The sequence below is a fragment of the Geotrypetes seraphini genome, chromosome 15 (assembly GCF_902459505.1).
Source record: "Geotrypetes seraphini chromosome 15, aGeoSer1.1, whole genome shotgun sequence".
In the NCBI taxonomy this organism is placed as follows: Eukaryota; Metazoa; Chordata; class Amphibia; order Gymnophiona; family Dermophiidae; genus Geotrypetes; species Geotrypetes seraphini.
In genome coordinates, this window is record NC_047098.1 from 47,247,760 (window position 1) to 47,257,405 (window position 9,646).

Sequence of the window (9,646 nt, forward strand, 5' to 3'; positions counted from 1 at the left end):
GGGGAAACTGTCTCAACATTCTACAGAACTTAAAATACTGGAAAATGAATTGACTGCCTCTAATTCTTCTGTTCAAAAGCTTGAACAGGAAATAAAATCATCTAAACAGCTTCAAGATATTCTAATGAAGGACAATATAAATCTTAGAAGAAAGATGGAGAATTTGGAAAATAACTCCAGATACAATAATTTAAGATTAATTAATTTTCCTAAGTTACCATTGGTATCACCTAGAGAAATGTTTAAGAGATATTTTCTTGAAGTTTTGGGGGCTTCAGAAGATTCAATACCTCCTTTATCACGAGTTTATTACTTACCTAACAAGAATAAATCGTTAAATAGGAACATTCCAGTCCGCATCCGGCAGGTTGAAATCTCCCAACAGCAGAACCTCCTCTTTCTTCCAAACTTTTGGATATCCACAATCAGATCCTTATCAATTTGCTGCGATTGAGTCGGAGGTCTGTAGACTACACCCACGTAGATAGAAGTTCCATCTTCTCTTTTCAGAGCAATCCATATCGCTTCTTCCTCTCCCCAGGTCCCTTGCATTTCGGTCGCTTGGATATTGATCTTTACATAGAGAGCTACTCCTCCACCTTTATGACCATCTCTGTCCTTCCTAAAAAGATTATATCCCGGTATGTTTGCATCCCATCCATGTGATTCACTGAACCATGTCTCTGTGATAGCAACAATATCTAGATCTGCCTCTAACATCAGGGCTTGCAGATCATGAACTTTGTTGCTTAGACTGCGAGCATTTGTGGTCATCGCTTTCCAGCTATTTTTCAGCGATAATCTCCTTTTTCGTATGGATTTTTGTGTCGTTTCACTTTCCGTTGCAATACTAAGAAATGAGTTGCTGATATTGCTTATGTTGCAGCCTTTACTACTATCACATCTTTTCTTTTGTCGGGGGTGGTCTCTATAATTGTCCTTCGTACATACACCACCCCCACCTTCTAGTTTAAATGCCTAGAAAAATATTGTCTAAATTTCTCTGCAAGGTTTCTTTTTCCTGCTGTAGTAATATGTAGCCCATCAGTGCAATATAGCTTCTTGTCCTTCCATGTATTTCCCCATCCTCCAGGGCAGCCTTGTTCACAGCAATGTCCCAAAGATAATGCATATTAGTTATAAATATTTTAATGTTGTTGAAGTATTTCTTGCTTTATGTTGAATTACTAATCTTGCTTTCTGTACAAGTTATTCTTGATTGTATGATTTAAAAATCAATAAATATATTTAACAACAAAAATAAAATAAACGAGACAAAGAAAAAATATTATGCCTCCCGCTCCAAACAGCAAACAATTCTTCTACATTATTTTCTATTTTAAAATCTCTAACGACATTTAAACCCCGCTCAGCTCAGGGTACAATTAGTGCTCTAACTGCTCAACATCTGGCCAACTTTTTTATAGAGAAAATCCAAGGGATCAGGAAAAAATTTTCGGACACTTTAACACCGGAGCCCGATTATTCTATCTCAGATTCCTGTATCCCAATTTAAAAATGTTCTCATTTTGCAGCACTTGCATCTCTAATTTGCAAAGACTATTCCTCTCATTGAATGTAAAGGTAATGATGCAGATTCACTTCCTCCACACATTTTGAAAAAAAATCTTCAATATTTTCAGTAAATACATTCAAAAAATAATTTCTACCTCCTTAGAGAAAGGGATTATTCCCAAAAAATGGAAACATTCAACTATTCATCCAATACCTAAAGACCCAAAAGGGAATTTGAACGACCCTACTAATTTCCGACCAATAGCAAAAATACCTTTTGTAGCAAAAATGATGGAAAAATTAGTTTTTAATCAGGTGTCAGAATTTTTTGAGAAAACAGGGACACTACATCCACACCAAACAGGCTTTCGACAACATCATTCGACTGAACACTCTTTAATTGGCCTGACATCCTCTGTTCTCTATTTTTGGTATCATCACCAAATCGGTTCTTCTTATATCCCTAGACTTGTCATCAGCCTTCGATACTATAGACCACCATCTTCTTTTAAGTAGACTCGGGTCATTTGGGATAACCGATGTTGTTCTCCAATGGTTTCAAGTCTTATTTTTCAGAACGATCTTCAAAAGTGACATTTAATAATTCATCTTCAAATACAATTGTAACTAGTTTCAGGATCCCGCAAGGATCAATTTTATCTCCCTTATTGTTCAATGTATTCTTGGCTCCTCTGTTAACCCTTAGCCAATCAATTGGGTTTACTCCATTCGCCTACACTGACGATGTCCAACTTTTGTATCCCTTGGATCCAAGCTCAGCTAAAGAAATTTCAGAAGTTAATATGAAATTGTCAAAAATATCCAAATGGTTACATGACAATAAGTTGGCCTTTAATACATCCAAAACAGAGGTTATGCTATTCCCATGTAGGGAGGGACAGAAATTAGAAGCCAGCACAAACCTCAATAAAAGTATGCTTAAAGAAGTCACCAAGGTAAAGATACTCGGGATCTTTTTGGACCAGAAATTGAATTATCATGCTCAAATAAGTTTACTTGTTAGGAATTGTTTCTATAGGTTTCAGTTGATTAGATCACTTTCCGCATTTCTGGATGAAGCATCTCTGAACATTTTAATACACTCGTTAGTCATGTCAAAAATTGACTACTGCAACGCTCTGTACAGGGGAATAACCTTAAAAGAAATACGTAGATTGCAAATCCTACAAAACACGGCAATAAAAATAATTACTAAAAGGAAAAAATTTGATCATGTGACTCCCCTTCTGAAGGAAAAGCATTGGTTACCGGTAAATTATAGAATTACATATAAAATAGCATTACTTTTACACATAAAATTTTAATGAATAAAGCTCCTGCATTTTTAGAAAGGCTTCTAATCTAATCCCTTATATTCTTACAAAATCCTTAAGATCGGAAGAGAAATCTCTCCTCCTAGTCCCTTCATTAAGAATCATTTATTCAAGGAGAGACACTATCTTTTCCGTCACAGCCCCTCAAATTTGGAATTCGCTCCCAATCGATATAAGGGAAGAAAAATTACTTAGTAAGTTTAAAAGTCTCCTAAAAAGCTGGTTCTTTAAGGACGCTTTTAACTGAGTTACGCAAATTTTGTATATTTAGCATGCTTGCTAGAGTACTAGTAACGCTAATAAGTGAAAATTGAGCGGGTAACCTTTCCCCTATCCTATTGTTTCATCACCTTGCCCTTTTTTTTTTTTAGTTTACTAATTGTATTTAACCCTTTATTTATTTTTTACCTTTTGTGTTTGGTTGGTCTATAGTTGTATTAACCGTCTGGTTTGATTAATGTGTTGTTTTTTTCCTTACCCCAATTTTATCATTTGTAAATAACATTGAATTATGATTTTGCAATCAAATTCAATTTTTATTAAACTTGAAACTCTTATTTACCACTTACAAGTGAACAAAAACATTGAAGCAATATACAATTATCACCACCCTCCCAAGTCCCAAACCTTTCCACACTCTCAAACCTTTCCAAAAAATATATGAATATTGTAACAGGGAAGCCCCTATCCCAGTGAAAAGAATGTCTAAACCTCCCCAGCATGCATCAATGAGCTCTGGAAAACCTGGCCTGGAGCAGGAACAGCCAGCTCAGCCAGGAGGGAAAGTGCATAAGCAGGTTGTAGCACAGCCCAAAAGCCAGGTGGGGAGGGCACTGAGAACCAAGTATCTTCCCTATCAATCCTATCCTCTAGCCCAGAACCTGAAAGCCAACCCAGGAGGGGTGGAGTCAGACCCTGAGGTGTGTCAAACAAATTGCCTCAAGTAAGAAGCAAGCAGGTCGATCAGGGAAGCTCAGGTGGCTCTAATCCAGAGAGGCCAGCAACCAGCCATGACTGCAGCTTCCAGGGAGTTCCTATTCCCCAGCCGAGAACGTTTCCCAGAGGCCAGCTCAGCAGAAGGGAGATTGTAACCCCTGGGAGGTTTATTGCCTTGCCCGACAAACCCTGGGAGGGTGACCCGGGAGGTTTGTCTTGGAGAGGAAACGTTAGCAGAGAGCTGACAAACAGGCAAGGAGGGGGATGGGAGGAACAGCCTAAGATAGGGACTTGGAGATACAGCCTGGACTCCCTGACTAATGAAGGGGAAATGACTAGTATTCCCGATGACAATGAATGGGAGGAGGACATGGATACAGGAGGGAATGAAATATGAAGGGTGGTTGAGGACCCTAAGCTAAAGCAGGCTGTGAATAAGGCAGAAGCAGCTCTGCCTAATTAAGGGTAATTTGAGGGAAGTCTGTTGGCCAGGCTTTCCAGTAAACCCCAAAAGACTTCAGAGGAAAAGTTATGAGTTTTTGTTCCTTCTGGGAGCGAGACCCTTGGGAAGAAACCAGTGTGCCAGCACAAGGGGTGACTGGCTGTATGAGCAAAGGAACAGGGGCTGGGAAATGCCAGCCTGCCCAGGAGGGAGGGGTGGGTCCAAGAAACTGAGGACACATCTGAATGCCTGTTTTAAATACGTTTTTTTTGCTTACAAAGACTGTGGGGTTCTCATCCTAAAGTCCAGGGCAGGTGGCCCAGATTGGAGCAAGAGTGATTGCCTTAGTGGACTTGTGGAATATTGATTTGTTGAACCAAGTTTTGTTTACCCTATTCCTGGAATTGTTAATAAACCGGAGAGCCATTTTTTTTCTGAGAATCCTTTTCCTGGTTTTTCTTTCTGCCAGCCATACAAAAGGCGCTACATAAATCTGCCTGTGGTCCACGGCGGGCTTCCCATCTACTCGGGAACTGGCCCGGCCACAGGATGTTTGTGGCAGCGGTGGGATTTAGCATCGCCCACTGGCTGGAGAAGGAGCTGCATTAAAAGGAAAAAAAAAGAAGAAAAGGGTTGCCGAAGCGAAGACTGTGTTGCAAAACAGGCAACTAACCCCCAGGACTTAAACCCGGAGTGTGGGACCATTTGAGTTTGTTTTGTGCAAAGCCGGGTAGTTGGAAAACAAAGTTGTGCTAACCATTAGCCAGTGGTGTGGATTACAAAAGCCAAGCTGGAAGCAAGGTTGCCATCTGGAGGGCGTGGTTCCGGTGGAGAATAAGGAGCCGCAGTGAGGTGCCCAGGAGAGCAGACTGCTGAACAGAGGAGAGGAACCAGACGTGCGAGCTGTGGGCCGGAGGTCCTGATCAGAGGAGTGGCTGGGGAGGCCCTAATATCCCAACGCTGAGACACATCAGTCCCCAAGGTAATAGTGCTTAGGGGGTAGCTGGTGTGGATTGGAGGGTAAGGGGACCAGAGAGCTCTGGACAAGGGCAGAGGGGAAAATTCCCAAAAGCTTGTGGTGCCGCACTTGGGTTTCCTTTCTCTCTGATTATTTGTTTCAGGATGGAGGCGTCCAAGTTCCTGACGGGGCTGGAGTTGGAGATGCACAAGCTCCAACAAAGATTCCAGGACATGTTACAGACCCAGGCGGACTTATGGAAGGCGGACCATCAAGCCCAGCAAGCCAGACACACCGAGTTATTGCAGCAGATAGGGGCACAGATCCAGGCCATCACTAACCTGGCCCAGAGACCTACAGTGCCAGTGGCCGGCAGCGGTGGAGCGGTTGGAGGTCTGGTAGGAGCTCCTTTTAGGGAGCCGATTAGACTGAACAAATTAGCTGCAGATGATGACATTCATCAGGGCTATGGCCTGGACCGTTATGAGAGACAGTTCCAAGCAGCATATAGGGCTCCGAAGGAGCGTCTTAGAACCTTGATACAAGGCCTAAAAAGAGGCTTCCGGAGAGCTGGGGGCATGCATCAGGGTCGAGCCAGGGTTCCGCGTGCCGGTAAATGTTTTGCCTGCGGGAAGCTGGGTCATTGGAGGCGGCAATGTCCGGCCAAGAGGAACCTGACAAACAGGATTGGGTCCTTGGTATTGGGTCCTAAGGAGTAGTGCATGGTCTAGTTAAAGTTGGAGGGGGTGCCAGTAGTGGCCCTGTTAGACTCGGGGGCCAACCAATCTATTCTATCCCAGAGGGTGTGGGCAAGGATCCTCAAAGCCAGGGGTCAGGAGGTAGATAGGCCACAGGGGAAATCCCAGATCCAGTGTATGCATGGGAACTTCATACCGTATGAACTGAAACAGGTCTGGGAGGAATATCAAGGGAAGGAGCATGCCCTGAAGATGGCACTTATGCCGAGGCCTCCCTATGAGGTAATCTTGGGTCGGGAGTGAATATTGAAGCTTTACACATATAGAATATACAAAAGTTAAGAAAAATACAAATAATATAATATAAATGATCGATCCAGTGACGATTTGACACATAAAGCTTGGAGCAATGAGATTGTTTTGAGCTCCAAGTGGTGTCGCTGAGGATCGGGGTAAAACTTATGAGTACTCCAGGGCACGAAAGGGGTGACTAAGGTTTGGTCCACCCTTTGACTTGTGTCTTATCATAATCATCGCACTTATTTTGAATACTTAAGAAAAATAAAAAATAAGAAGGTTCTGGGTTCTGACATGTTTCGCAAACGCTTCATCAAAGAACCTATATTGTGACCATAAGAACATAAGAATAGCCTTACTGAGTCAGACCAATGGTCCATCAAGCCCAGTAGCCCGTTCTCACAGTGGCCAATCCAGGTCACTAGTACCTGGCCAAAACCCAAGGTGTAGCAATATTCCATGCTACCAATACAGGGCAAGTAGTGCCTTCCCCCATGTCTTTCTCAATAACAGATTATGGACTTTTCCTCCATGAACTTGCCCAAACCTTTCTTAAAACCAGCTACGCTATCCGCTTTTACCACATCCTCTGGCAACGCTTTCCAGAGCTTAACTATTCTCTGAGTGAAAAAAATTCCTCATTGGTTTTAAAAGTATTTCCCTGTAACTTCATCGAGTGTCCCCTAGTCTCTGTAATTTTTGATGGAGTGAAAAATCGATCCACTTGTACCCATTCTACTCCACTCCAGGTTTTGTAGACTTCAATCATATCTCCCCTTAGCCATCTCTTTTCCAAGCTGAAGAGCTCTAACCGTTTTAGGCTTTCCTCATACGAGAGGAGTTCCATTCCCTTTACCATCTTGGTCGCTCTTCTTTGAACCTTTTCTAGTGCCACTATATCTTTCTTGAGATAAAGAGATTAGAACTGAATGCAATACTCCAGGTGAGTTCACACCATGGAGCAATACAGGGGCATTATGACATTCTTAGTCTTGTTAACCATCCCTTTTTTAATAATTCCCAGCATCTTGTTTGCTTTTTTTGGCCGCCGCCGCACATTGAGCAGAAGGTTTCATCGTATTGTCTACAATGATATCCAGATCCTTTTCTTGGGCGCTATCCCCCAAGGTGGATCCTAGCATCCGGTAACTGTGATTCAGGTTATTCTTCCCAATGTGCATCACTTTTCATTTTTCCCACGATGGGGGTAGTATATTTGATTCGATGCCCATGGTCTGTTCTACATTGGCCATACAGTATGGAGTATTAAGACGAGTATTGTTGAACATCTCAGCAAAGTCCACAGGGGAGATGTGACGGCACCTTTTGACTGCACATTGGCAAGAGAAAGTGCATATGCTGAGTGATCTTAAATACACAGTTCTGGAAGCCCCAACCCTACCCCGGGGAGGAAACGTTACTGAACTACTATGGCGGTGGGAGAAATATTGGATATTTAAAAGGGAAACTGATGCCATGGGGAATGAACAAGGAGGTGGAATGGTGGGCCTATTGGCACCATTCGTGAAAAGATGTGTCCCTCTCGCATATTTGAAAGTCCCGCGTTTGCGGGTGATGTCATTTCCAGCGGAGGAGGGTTTTAAAATCTGACAGCGTCTTCTGTCAGTTACCTACAAGCAGGTGGAGAAGAATAGAAACATAGAAACATAGAAACATAGAAACATAGAAAAAGCGGCAGAAAAGGGCTATTGCCCACCAAGTCTGCCCATTCCAAGTATCCCCCCCCTGAGTTTACTCCCTTAAAGATCCCACGTGAGTATCCCATTTTTTCTTAAAATCTGTTACGCTACTGGCCTTTATCACCTGGGGTGGGAGTCTGTTCCAATGGTCCACCACTCTCTCGGTGAAGAAGTACTTCCTGGGATCGCCATGAAACTTCCCTCCCCTGATTTTCAGCGGATGCCCTCTGGTGGTTGAGGGTCCCATGAGCCAGAAGATATCATCTTCTGACTCGATGCGTCCCGTGATGTACTTATACGTTTCAATCATATCTCCCCGTTCTCTTCTTTCCTCAAGTGAGTACAGCCGCAACTTCTTTAGTCTTTCTTCATACGTGAGATCCTTGAGCCCCATGACCATCCTGGTGGCCGTTCGCTGAACCGACTCGATCCTCAGCACGTCCTTTCGGTAGTGTGGGCTCCAAAACTGCACACAGTACTCTAAATGAGGCCTTACCATGGCTCTGTACAACGGCATCATAACCTCAGGTCTCCTGCTGACGAAACCTCTACGGATACACCCCATCATTTGTCTTGCCCTGGAGGAAGCCTTCTCCACTTGATTGGCAACCTTCATATCCTCGCTAATGATCACTCCTAGATCGCGTTCCGCCGTAGTTCTAACCAAGGTCTCACCATTTAGTACATAAGTTCTACAGGGGTTTCTCCTGCCCAAGTGCATTATCTTGCATTTTTTAGCATTGAAGCTTAGCTGCCAAGTTTTTGACCATTTTTCCAGCAGTAGTAGGTCGTGTGTCATATTATCAGGTAATAAGCATCTGCCTACTATGTTACAAAGTTTGGCATCGTCGGCGAACAGTGATACCCTTCCTCTAAGTCCTTTCGTCATATCTCTTATGAATAAATTGAATAGGATCGGACCCAGGACCGATCCCTGCGGCACTCCACTGATCACGTCCGATGCTTTGGATGGGGTACCGTTTACCACCACCCTCTGAAGTCTACCGCTCAGCCAATCCCCAACCCATGTAGTTAGAATGTCTCCTAATCCCATCGATTTCAGCTTGTTCAGTAATCTTCGATGAGGGACGCTGTGTATGACAGGTACCGCCTGGAGTTCCTATTATTATTATTTTTGCTTTTGAGTTATGATTTTAAGATGTGCACACAGATTGTAACCATTTGATATATTTTTTACAGAGCAACATTTGAATGGTCACAATACGGGTTCTTTGAAAAAGCTTTTGCAAAATGCGTCAGAACCCAGAACCTACTGAATACCATTTGCAGTCTTTTCAGATAAGTTCATACAGTTCTCACACTTTTTATTTTTGATTAAAGGTGATAGACACAGACGTTCATCTGTTCGGGTCTGTCCCGAGGTCTGACATTTAGGGCTCCTTTTACTAAGGTGCGCTAGCGTTTTTAACGCACGCAGGATTTTAGCGTGCGCTAAACCTGTGCTACGCGGCTAGAACTAACACCAGCTCAATGCTGGCGTTAGCGTCTAGCGCACGCAGCATTGTAGCGCGTGCTATTCCGTGCGTTAATGCCCTAACGCAGCTTAGTAAAAGGAGCCCTTAAAGATCTCTGAGCACTACAAAAAATTATGGTAACTAAGCTATAATCACCTTTCAACACAGTTTGAGCCACTTCTAGTTTTAGTTTTTTGCATATGCTATACTTTGGGAGTGGGCTAGCATTATAGTTTGTTGCTTCCCTGTTTGTTTTGAGGGATCCTTTTAAGAGCAGCATTTTGCTATGGA